Source organism: Phoca vitulina, unplaced genomic scaffold, assembly GCF_004348235.1.
Source record: "Phoca vitulina isolate PV1807 unplaced genomic scaffold, GSC_HSeal_1.0 scaffold87, whole genome shotgun sequence".
NCBI lineage: Eukaryota > Metazoa > Chordata > Mammalia > Carnivora > Phocidae > Phoca > Phoca vitulina.
Genome location: NW_022589790.1, coordinates 3,311,654 through 3,324,057, shown reverse-complemented (window position 1 = coordinate 3,324,057; position 12,404 = coordinate 3,311,654). Strand labels below are relative to the sequence as shown.

Below are 12,404 nucleotides of genomic sequence, written 5' to 3'. Positions count from 1 at the left end.
TTTTATTTTTAAAAAGATTGACTGATTGATTTAGAGTACCAGCGGGGGCAGAGGCAGAGGAAGAGGGAGAAGGAGAGAAGCAGACTCTCAGCTAAGCAGGAGTCAAGGCATGGTACTCAATCCCAGCACCCTGAGATAATCACCTAAGCTGAAATCAAGAGCCTGATGCTCAGCCAACTGAGCTGCCCAGGCATTTTTTTTTTTTAAAGATTTTATTTATTTATTTGAGACAGAGAGAATGAGAGAGAGAGAGAGCACATGAGAGGGGGGGAGGGTCAGAGGGAGAAGCAGGCTCCCTGCCGAGCAGGGAGCCCGATGCGGGACTCGATCCAGGGACTCCAGGATCATGACCTGAGCCGAAGGCAGTTGCTTAACCAACTGAGCCACCCAGGCGCCCCTGCCCAGGCATTTTTTTAAAAATGTCAAACTTTTTATGTTTTCTTTTTGTTCTTGCTTTCTTTCTAGTCAATTTTCTCCAGTTTATCTTTTGAAACTTTTAATGAATTTATTATATTAATTATTATATTTTTAATTTCCAGAAGTCTTTTATTATTATCTTACACTTCCTTTTATATAATATATAATATTTGTGCTGTAGATTTAACAACTTCTAATGGTATGCTGAGTTTTCTTGCTGATAGTATTCCCTCTGCAGGAAAATGCTTCTACTCATTCCCATGAGTAAGACTCTCAGAATGACATTTCTCCTTCTCCTTTTTGTTTAAAGATTTTATTTATTTGTTTTTTTTAGAAAGAAAGAGTGAGAGAATTCATGGGGGGAGGGGCAGAGGGAGAAGAGAATCTCAAGCAGACTCCACACTGAGTTGGGAGCCAGATGCAGGGCTCAATCCCAGGACCCAGGGATCAGGACCTGAGCCAAAATGAAGAGTCAGATGCTTAACTGATCTTGCCACCAGGCAACCCACTCTCTCTTTCTCCTTTTAAATGAAGAACTGTTTCTTAAAATTTCATTTTCCAAAGGGTCCTAAACTTTTTCTTCTCTTATCGCTCCACACCATTTTCTTCTCCAGTTTTCCTTAAATTAATAGTGTATTTCTTCCTTTTTAATTTTTTTAATTTAAATTTAATTTAGTTAATATATAATGTGTTATTAGTTTCAGGGTAGAATTTAGTGATTCATCAGTTGCATGTAACATTCAGCGACCATTACATCAGGTGACCTTCTTTATGCCCATTACCTAATTACACCATTCCCCCACCCACCTCCCCTCCAGCAATCCTCAGTTTGTTTCCTAGAGTTAAGAGTCTCTTATGGTTTGCCTCCCTCTCTGTTTAAATCGTATTTTATTTTTCCCTCCCTTCCCCTATGTTCATCTGTTTTGTTTCTTAAATTACACGTATAAGTGAAATTATATGATATTTGTCTTTCTCTGACAGACTTATTTTGCTTAGCGTAACATCCTCTGGTCCTATCCATATTGTTGCAAATTGCAAGATTTCATTCTTTCTGATGGCTGAATAATGTTCCATATATACCAGTTCTTCTTTATCCATTCATCTGTCAATGGATATCTGAGCTCTTCCCATATTTTGGCTATTGTGAACATCACTGCTATAAACTTTGGGTTGCATGTGCCCCTTTGAATCATGATACAAGAAGAGTGTATCTCTTTATTATCATGTCAGTTGGGGTTTATGACAGAGCAGTGATAAATATATGTGCTTATACTCCCACACTTATCTATGGAATAAGATGGAAAGAATTTTAAATGCATAAAAACAAAAAGATAGAAAAAAAAGAATAAGTACAAAAAGGTGCCATAAAGCAATGTGTAATGTTATGTAAGTATTGAGAAACAGATGGACTGAACATACATCTTTCAAGAGAGCTTGAGCTTACATGGAAAGAAAAATGAAATTGTATTATAGATTCTCAGAGAAGGGACCTATTTTAATTAGAGCATTCTAAAGTTGGGTAAGGAGGCAGAAGAAAATGGCTTTGAGGCACCTGGGTGGCTCAGTCAGTTAAGTATCTGCCTTTGGCTCAGGTCATGATCTCAAGGTCCTGGGACTAGCCCCATGTCAAGCTCTCTGTTCAGTGGGGAGCCTGCTTCTCCCTCTCCCTCTGCTTGCCTTTCCACCTGCTTGCGTGTTCGCTCTCTTTATCAAATAAATAAATAAAATCTTTTTTTTTAAGAAGAAAATGGCTTTACATAAATGGTATTTGGCAATAAAGATTTGTTATAGATTTCTGAAACAAAGAAGCAAATAACAACAATTGATATCTAAGGAGCTGTTGTGTCAATCTTTTGGAGGAGAACACAAAAAGAGAATGCAGATCTGCACATGACCTAATAGACTACTGCAGTTTCTGAAATATTAGTGTTTAAATATAAAAGATAAAAAGAATCCTCTAAGGGTAAACAAAATTTACTCAAATATGGGTCTATAATTTATGCATTTACATTGATTAGCTATGCATACATTTAACTTATAAGTTCTGTCTTTGAAGATAACTGAATTTATGTAGAAAAATAAAATATTTATATCCTAATGATGTTATTAGAGAAATATATATATATATATATGATGTATTTATTTATTTGATAGAGTGGGGAAAGGCAGAGGAAAAAGAAGAGGGAGAGGAAGAGAGAGAACCCCCATCAGACTTCCCACTGACTGGAGAGACTAATGTGGGGCTAAATCTCACAACCCTGAGATCATCACCTGAGACAAAATCAAGAATCAGATGCTCAACTGAGTGTCCCTGAGAAATATATTATTCTTACAAATTCACAGATTTGTAGAGAATATTTTGGCCACAGATGTTTGCCTCATGAAGATTTTACCTATGAAGCAAAAACCGAGGATTTTTTTTCAAAATAGTTAAGTTTGTTCTTCATTTAGAAGCTGCAATATTCAATGAGTAAATCACTGTATGAATGAAATAATGAAATAAAAATAGCATTCTGTTCTATATTAATTTACTGTTGTGTCTGTTTTTAGGAAAAAATTAATGCCACATGGAAAATTAAAATCAAACTTCTACTGATTTCATCTTAGAAGGTGGGTTATTCCCACCTTCAAGAATTGGCCTGTTTTTCTTCATTTTCATTGTTCTTGTTTTCCTAATCCTTCTGTTTGGCAACCTGTGCATGATCGTCCTCATCCTCCTGGATACCCCTCTTCACACACCCATGCATTTTCTACTTAGTCAGCTCTCCCTCATGGACCTGAACTACATCTCCACCGTTGTCCTCAAGATGGCTTCTGATTATCTCTCTGGAAACAAGTCTATTTCTTTAATCAGGTGTGCAGTTCAGCGTTTCTTCTTTATGGCTTTAGCTGGTAGAGAAGGATTACTATTGGCCACTATGGCCTATGATCATTATGTGGCTATTTGCTTTCCTCTCCACTATGCCATTTGTATGAGCAAAAGAGTACGTGTGCTGATGATAACAGGATAATGAGCTCGATCAACTCCTATGCTCCCACCACATATATTCTCCATATCCCTTAGCCAGTCCAGAGCCATCAACTATTTCTTCTGTGATGTTATGGCCAGGTTAGCTCTGTCCTGTATGGACACCTGGATCTATGAGTACACTGTTTGTAAGCTCCACCCTCTTCCTTATGTTTCCTTTCATTGTTATTGTATGTTCCTATGGCTGAGTTCTCCATGCAAACTGATGCATGAAATCAGTAGAAGGGAGGAAGAAGGCCTATTCAACCTGCAGCACCCACCTCACTGTGGTGACTGTCTACTGTGCAACCTTTGTTTATATTTATCTATGCTCTAGATCCCTCTGATCACCAACAGAGGACAAGATTCTGGCTGTCGTCTGCACCACCCTGACCCCAGTGCTCAACCCCATCATATACAGCCCAAGAAACAAGGAGGTGATGGGGGCTCTGAGATGATTCTTTCAGAGAATCCAATCTGTGATAATGTAGACAATATACTTTAGTTCTAAAGCTTCAGTTACATGTCAATTTAGCCATACACCATTGTGAAGAAAAATATTATATGCTTACAGGGAAAGAACTGAAATTAATGTAGAAAATTGAATAAATTGAGGTTTCCTATAATAATTTTATAGTCTAAGGAATTATTTTTTTTCTTTGTGATCCTTTTTTCTCCATCTGTATAAAGGGAATGCATTTTCCACTAACTTGTGTGCAAAAATATTTTACTAACATGTAAAATGGAAAATAAAAACTGACTAAATCAATGGTATCATGCATCATACCAGTTCTATAATATTTTTTTCTACAATATTTTTTTTTCTTTTTTTTTTACCAATATTAGTAAATTAGGACCTAAGAACAATAAATAATTTAGGATGAACCTAACATAATTGGAAACAAATACTTTATATATTTGCATAATAATTTATACTTTTTAAACTATATTGGCATCATTGACAAAGTTGTATATTTTATGGTGTACGATGTCATAATTTGATATACATTGTGAAAACATCACGCAATTTAGTTAATTAACATATCTATCACCCTACATAGTAAGTTGTGTGTGAGAACAGTTAAGAACTTTTTTGTTAGCAAACTTCAAGTATGTGATAGAACACTGTTAACTATAGTCACTTTTATTGTATATTAAGGCTCCAGAATTTTTTCATCCTGCATATCTGAAACTTTGCTTTATTTGAGTAAAATTTCCCTATTTACCGACCAACTAGACCCTGGTAAACAACATTATACTGTCTTCTATTAAGAGTTTTATTTCTTTCACATATAAGTGAGATCATGCAATACTTCTCTTTCTGTTTCTGGCTTATATCACTAAACATGATATTCTTTAGATTCATCCATGTTGTTGCAGTGATGAAGTTTTTGTTTTGTTTTGTTTTTATCCAAGCCTAAATAATATTCCAGTGTATATATATTTATGACTCTTGTAAGTCCATTCATCCACTGATGGATACTTAGGTTGTTCCTATGTCTTGGTTATTGTGAATAATGTTGCAATATACATGGGAGTGCAGATACTTCTTTGAGATAGTGATTTCATTTTCTTTGGAATATACACAGAAAGGAGAGTGTTAGATCATATGGTAGTTCTATTTTTAATTTTTTGAGAACATCCATACTGTTTCCCATAATGACTGTGCCAGTTTACATCCCATCAACAATGGGAGAGACTTAAAAAGATCATGTAAATTTGGACATTTTTATCACTATGGCAATTAAGCATTTAGCAGATTAAAAACTTGACTTATAGAATGATAGTTGGTTATAACTCGCATCTCTCCAAATTTAAATTAAGTGGAATTTTTTGAACACAAGTAACTGAATGATAATGTCCTAATTGTGTGGGAAAACATAACAGTTGCTTCCTGTTGAAAGATTTAACTCATCTCTTTAACTTGGTTACAGGACTACAAAATTTGAAAGAATCTGAAAAAAATGTAAAAAAAAAATTAAAAGCATAAAAAAGACAAATGCTCCACAATGACCAAATACCTACCAAGGACTTCATACATTGTGAGGAACACACAGACACATTTCATTCAAAATGGTGAGCCAATAAGACAATTACAAGTGAACATAAGCATTTTGTTCTTTCATTGCAATAAACTAATCAACTAAACAATTTCCTCAATTTTTTTCTACTCAAGTAATTTATAATCTTTTTCAATCACTGTAACCACTGCCTTACTTCAGGTCCTCAAGCTCTCTTTACTGGAGTATGTTCTTTTTTTTTTTTTAAGATTTTATTTATTTATTTGACAGAGAGAGACACAGTGAGAGAGGGAACACAAGCAGGGGGAGTGGGAGAGGGAGAAGCAGGCTCCCCACTGAGCAGGGAGCCTGATGCGGGGCTTGATCCCAGGACTCTGGGATCATGACCCGAGCCGAAGGCAGACGCTTAATGACTGAGCCACCCAGGCACCCCTGGAGTATGTTCTAACAAGATTTTCCTACTGAATCAAAATGGGATTTGGAATCTTATATTATCAGCTAGAGTTCTTAACTGGAGAAAGACATGAATTTAGTCCAATTTTAACTGATAATGTATTACTAAAAATGCTTTAAAGACTTACAGAATCTCCATATATGGAAGTGAATAATATCTGAAACTCTACAACCATAAAAAATGTCCAACAACAGCCTGAGAATGAGTCCTGTGAAGATACCACCATTGCCCCTACTGGGTGCAATTTACAGCCTCAGAACCATGTGATGGATCCCCCTGAAAAGTTCAAGAATTTATTTCTATTGGAATCATGTTCATTTAGATGTTGTGTATTTGCTCTGGTTTTTTTGTTTTGTTTTTGTTTTGTTTTTGTTGTTGTTGTTGTTTCTCAGTGACCCATTCTTAAGATAAAGCTGCAAATAAAGAATCTAATGCAAAGTATAGATATATGTTTTGGCCATAGCTATAAGTCAGATACAGAAGTGAACATTTGAGTTCTACCACAGATATTGAAATGTTTGTTCTCAAAGGAATGTCAAAGACAGTCCACACAGAAAATAATGATAAATGGGTTGTAAACTTTATGTTTAACCTGGAAGACCCTTTATCTACTTACAGGAGCCATTATGTGTGAGATACAGGAATATGTGATAAATTTGTTTTAGGTACAATGTCTGGGAAAATAGACATGATAAATGAAAAAAGTAGAAAATATTTGGTCTTTGTGATCTGATTAAATCAAAAAAACACCTATGATCTTTTTTGGATAGACACAGTGAAAGGAAGTGGGGACAGAGAGAGACACAGAGAGAGAGAATGAGAAAGACTATCATAACTTTTGTAAAATCAATGTACAAACATTAGTGCCTGATTATATAATGTGGCCAAGAGCTGTGTAGAAAGGCCAACTCTAAAATTCCATAATAAAGATACTGTGGTGGCAACAATGCACAAAAGGCATTCTTTTGTTTTCTTTGTCTTTTAAAAGACATTTTTCAAATTTTCTAAAACAGTGGCTTCCTGGAGAGGATCCTAACTAGTCATTCTCATTTATTCTCACAAGTTATGGGAATCTGAAGGGGTCATCGTGTTAGCTGTAGTCTCCCAGCCCAAGTCTCTGTTTCTCCTCAATCTCTCTCTCTCTCTTTTTTTTAAAGATTTATTTATTTATTTGAGAGAGAGAGAGAGCATAAGAGGGGGGAGGGTCAGAGGGAGAAGCAGACTCCCTGCTGAGCAGGGAGCCCGATGCAGGACTTGATCCTGGGACTCCAGGATCTTGACCTGAGCCGAAGGCAGTCGCTTAACCAACTGAGCCGCCCAGGTGCCCTCAATCTCTCTTTAAATCTAGAATGACTTGAAAATCCTCTTGAGTTATCTAACTAAGATACATATTGATGATGTTACTTTCCTTAGTATGATAAGCAATTATGTCCTTTATCTGGTACATCCCTACATCTGCAGGACCATACACCACAACTACTATCTAACTTTGTTATCTTCACATTAAATAAAATGCAGTTCTATGAAGAAGTTTAAACAACACAATTATATCAAGTACACAATTGCCTGTATGTTCAATTTATGATCCACTATTCTCACATAAAGTTCTTTGATGGAATAATTCATAATTTTCACTGTTTTCAAGTTTGAGCTCTGGTGTCATTTACATAAGGAAGCTATATCCTTCCTCTCTGTTCTCACAAATTTCAGTATACCTACTAATAAAGCATGTCATCATCATAATATTATCATATTTTTTAATCACTCCATGGACAATTACTGTTTGCATTTTTCACTTTTAAAAAATGCTATTGAAATATGATATCCAAACACTTGATAGATTTTCACTATATGAATAAAAGAAAGGACAAGAACCATGTGATACTCTCAATTCATGCAGAAAAATTATTTGACAAAATAGAGCATACTTTCTTGATTAAAACTCTTTATAGTGTAGGGATAGAGGGTACATATCTCAATATCATAAAAGCCATCTAGGAAAAAACCCACAGTGAATATTATTCTCAATGGGGAAAAACTGAGAGCTTTTCCCCTAAGGTCAGGAACATGGCAGGGATGTCCACTATCACCATTGCTGTTCAACATAGTACTAGAAGTCTTAGCCTCAGCAATCAAACAAAAAGAAATAAAAGGCATCTGAATCAGCAAAGAAGTCAAATGCTCACTCTTTGCAGATGATATGATACTTTACTTGGAAAACCCAAAAAACTCCACCCCAAAACTGTCAGAACTCATTCAGGAATTCAGTAAAGTGGCAGGATATAAAATCAATGCATGGAAATCAGTTGCATTTCTATATACCAACAACAAGACAGAAGAAACAGAAATTAAGGAGTCTGTCCCATTTGCAATTGCACCCAAAACTGTAAGATACCCAAGAATAAATCCAACCAAAGAGGCAAAGGATCTGTACTCAGAAAACTGTAGAATACTCATGAAAGACATTGAGGAAGACACAAAGAAATGGAAAAAACGTCCCATGCACATGGATTAGAAGAACAAATATTGTGAAAATGTCTATGCTACTTAGAGCAATCTACACATTTAATGCAATTCCTATCAAAATACCATCAACTTTTTTCAAAGAAATGGAACAAATAATCCTAAAATTTGTATGGAACCAGAAAATACCCCAAATAGCCAGAGGAATGTTGAAAAAGAAAAACAAAGCTGGCAGCATCACAATTCCAGACTTCCAGCTCTATTACAAAGCTGTAATCATCAAGACAGTATGGTACTGGCACAAAAACAGACACATCGATCAATGGAAAAGAATAGAGAGCCCAGAAATGGACCCTCAACTCTATGGTCAACCAATCTTTGACAAAGCAGGAAAGAATATCCAATGGAAAAGAGACAGTCTCTTCAGGACGCCTGGGTGGCTCAGTTGGTTAAGCATCTGCCTTCAGCTTGGGTCATGATCCTGGGGCCGTGGTATCAAGCCCCATATTGGGCTCTCTGTTAAGCAAAGAGCCTGCTTCTCTCTCTCCCTCTGCTGCTCCCCCTGGTTGTGCTCTCTCTCTCTCTGTCAAATAAGTGAATAAAATCTTAAAAAAAAAAAAAAAAAAGACGTTCTCTTCAACAAATGGTATTGGGAAAATTAGACAGCCACATGTAGAAGAATGAAACTGGACCATTTCCTTACACCACACACAAAAATAGACTCAAAATGGATGAAAGACCTAAATGTGAGACAGGAATCCATCAAAATCCTGGAGGAGAACACAGGCAGTAACCTCTTCGACCTCAGCCGCAGCAACTTCTTCCTAGACACATCTCCAAAGGCAAGGGAAACAAAGGCAAAAATGAATTATTGGGACTTCATCAAGATAAAAAGCTTTTGCACAGCAAAAGAAACAGTCAACAAAACCAAAAGACAACTGACAGAATGGGAGAAGATATTTGAAAATGACATATCAGATAAAGGGCTAGTATCCAAAATCTATAAAGAACTTATCAAACTCACCACCCAAAGAACAAATAATCCAATTAAGAAGTGGGCAGAAGGAATGGACAGCATTTCTGCAAAGAAGACATCCAAATGACCAACAGACACATGAAAAAGTTCTCAACGTCACTTGGCATCAGGGAAATACAAATCAAAACCTCAATGAGATACCCCCTCACATCAGTCAGAATGGCTAAAATTAACAAGTCAGGAAATGACAGATGTTGATAAGGATGCAGAGAAAGGGGAACCCTCCTGCACTGTTGGCAGGAATGCAAGCTGGTGCAGTCATTCTGGGAAAACAGTATGGAGGTTTCTCAAAATGTTGAAAATAGAGCTGCCATACAACCAACAATTGTACTACTGGGTATTTACCCCAAAGATACAAATGTAGTGATCCAAAGGGGCACCTGAACCCCAATGTTTATAGCAGAAATGTCCGCAATAGCCAAACTATGGGAAGAGCCCAGATGTCCATCGACAGATGAATGTATAGACAAAATGTGGTATATATATACAATGGAAGATTATGCAGCCATAAAAAAACTGAAATCTTGCCATTTGCAATGATGTGGATGGAACTAGAACGTATTATGCTAAGTGAGCTAAGTCAATCAGAGAAACACATGTATCATATGACCTCACTGATATGAGGAATTCTTAATCTCAGGAAACAAACTGAGGGTGCCTGGAGCAGAGGGGGGTGGGAGGGATGGGGTGGCTTGGTGATAGACATCCGGAAGGGTATGTGTTGTGGTGAGCGCTGTGTGTTGTGTAAGACTGATGAATCATAGACCTGTACCCCTGAAACAAATAATACATTATATGTTAATAATAAAAAAATAAAAATAAAAATAAATAAATAAAACCACTGCAGCTGGCACATTGATTGGGTAGTAGACATGACAAGTACCTCCAAAGCCACTTCTGTGCTTTTATTCTCTATCATCCCCAAAGTAGCACTTTTTACCACTTCTGAAAACATAGATTTTGTCATTTATTCTAGTTTTAGACTATTCTCCTCTCTGTGTCCGGCTTCTTTCCTTCACCTTATTGCTGTTAAGTTCATTCTAGCTTTTTATGTATTTGTAGATCATTAATTCACATTACTACTGAACACTCCATTGTGTAACTATCATCTATTTACTAACCCAATTTTGTTAATGAGCTTACGTAAATATTGTAGTGGGTTTTTTTTTATTTTATTATGTTATGTTAATCACCATACATTACATCATTAGTTTTTGATGTAGTGTTCCATGATTCATTGTTTGCATATAACACCCAGTGCTCCATTCAGTACGTGCCTTCTTTAATACCCATCACCAGGCTACCCCTCCCCCAAACTCCCTCCCTCTAGAACTCTCAGTTTGTTTCTCAGAGTCCATAGTCTCTCATGGATCATCTCCCCCTCCTATTCCCCCCGCTTCATTTTTCCCTTCTTGCTATCTTCTTTTTTTTTTTTTTTTAACATATAATGTATTATTGTTTCAGAGGTACAGGTCTGTGATTCAACAGTTTTACATAATTCACAGTGCTCATCATAACACACACTCTCCCCAAAAATCTATGACCCAGCCACCCCATCCCTCTGACCCCCTGCGACTCCAGCAACCCTCAGTTTGTTTCCTGAGATTAAGAATTCCTCATATCAGTGAAGTCATATGATACATGTCTTTCACTGATTGACTTATTTCACTCAGCATAATACCCTCCAGTTCCATCCACATTGGTGCAAATGGCAAAATTTCATTCCTCTTCATTGCTGCATAATATTCCATTGTATATAAATACCACATCTTGTTTATCCATTCATCTGTCAATGAACATCTTGGCTCTTTCCATAGTTTGGGTATTGTGGACACTGCTGCTATAAACATTGAGGTGCACATATCCCTTTGGATCCCTACATTTGTATCTTTGGGGTAAATACCCAGTAGTGCAATTGCTGGGTCGTAGGGTAGCTCAATTTTCAACTTTTTGAGGAGCCTCCATACTGTTTTCCAGAGTGGCTGCACCAGCTTGCATTCCCACCAACAGTGTAGGAGTGCTCCCCTTTCTCCGCATCCCTGCCAACATCTGTCGTTTCCTGACTTGTTAATTTTGGCCATTCTGACTGGTGTGAGGTGGTATCTCACTGAGGTTTTGATTTGGATTCCCCTGATGCCGAGAGATGTTGAGCACTTTTTCATGTGTCTGTTGGTCATTTGGATGTCGTCCTTGGAAAAAATGTCTGTTCATATCTTCTGCCCATTTCTTGATTGGATCACTTGTTCTTTGGGTGTTGAGTTTGATAAGTTCTTTATAGATTTTGGATACTAGCCCTTTATCTAATATGTCATTTGCAAATATCTTCTCCCATTCTGTCAGTTGTCTTTTGGTTTTGTTGACTGTTTCTTTTGGTGTGCAAAAGCTTTTTATCTTGATGAAGTCCCAATAGTTCATTTTTGCCCTTGCTTCCCTTGTCTTTGGCAATGTTTCTAGGAAGAAGTTGCTGAGGCTGAGGTCGAAGAGGTTGCTGCCTGTGTTCTCCTTTAGGATTTTGGTGGACTCCTGTCTCACATTGAGGTCTTCCAACAATTTTGAGTCTATTTTTTGTGTGGTGTAAGTAAATCGTCCCGTTTCATTCTTCTGCATGTGGCTGTCCAATTTTCCCTACACCATTTGTTGAAGAGACTGTCTTTTTTTCCATTGGACATTCCTTCCTGCTTTGTTGAAGATTAGTTGACCATAGAGTTGAGGGTCCATTTCTGGGCTCTCTATTCTGTTCCATTGATCAATGTGTCTGTTTTTGTGCCAGTACCATACTGTCTTGATGATGACAGCTTTGTAGTAGAGCTTGAAGTCTGGAACTGTGATGCCACCAGCTTTGCTTTTCTTTCTTTTTTTTTTTTTTTTGCAGAGCCCAAAGTCTTTTTTTTATTAATTTTTTATTGTTATGTTAATCCCCATACATTACATCATTAGTTTTAGATATAGTGTTCCATGATTCATTGTTTGTGCATAACACCCAGTGCTCCATGCAGAACGTGCCCT

The 12,404-nt window shown here is 36.9% G+C and overlaps 1 pseudogene; it reads left to right on the top strand.

Moving 5' to 3' along the window:
* Positions 1-2,984: 2,984 nt before the first annotated feature.
* LOC116626403 lies at positions 2,985-3,882 on the top strand (annotated as a pseudogene).
* The last annotated feature ends 8,522 nt before the right edge of the window (positions 3,883-12,404 follow it).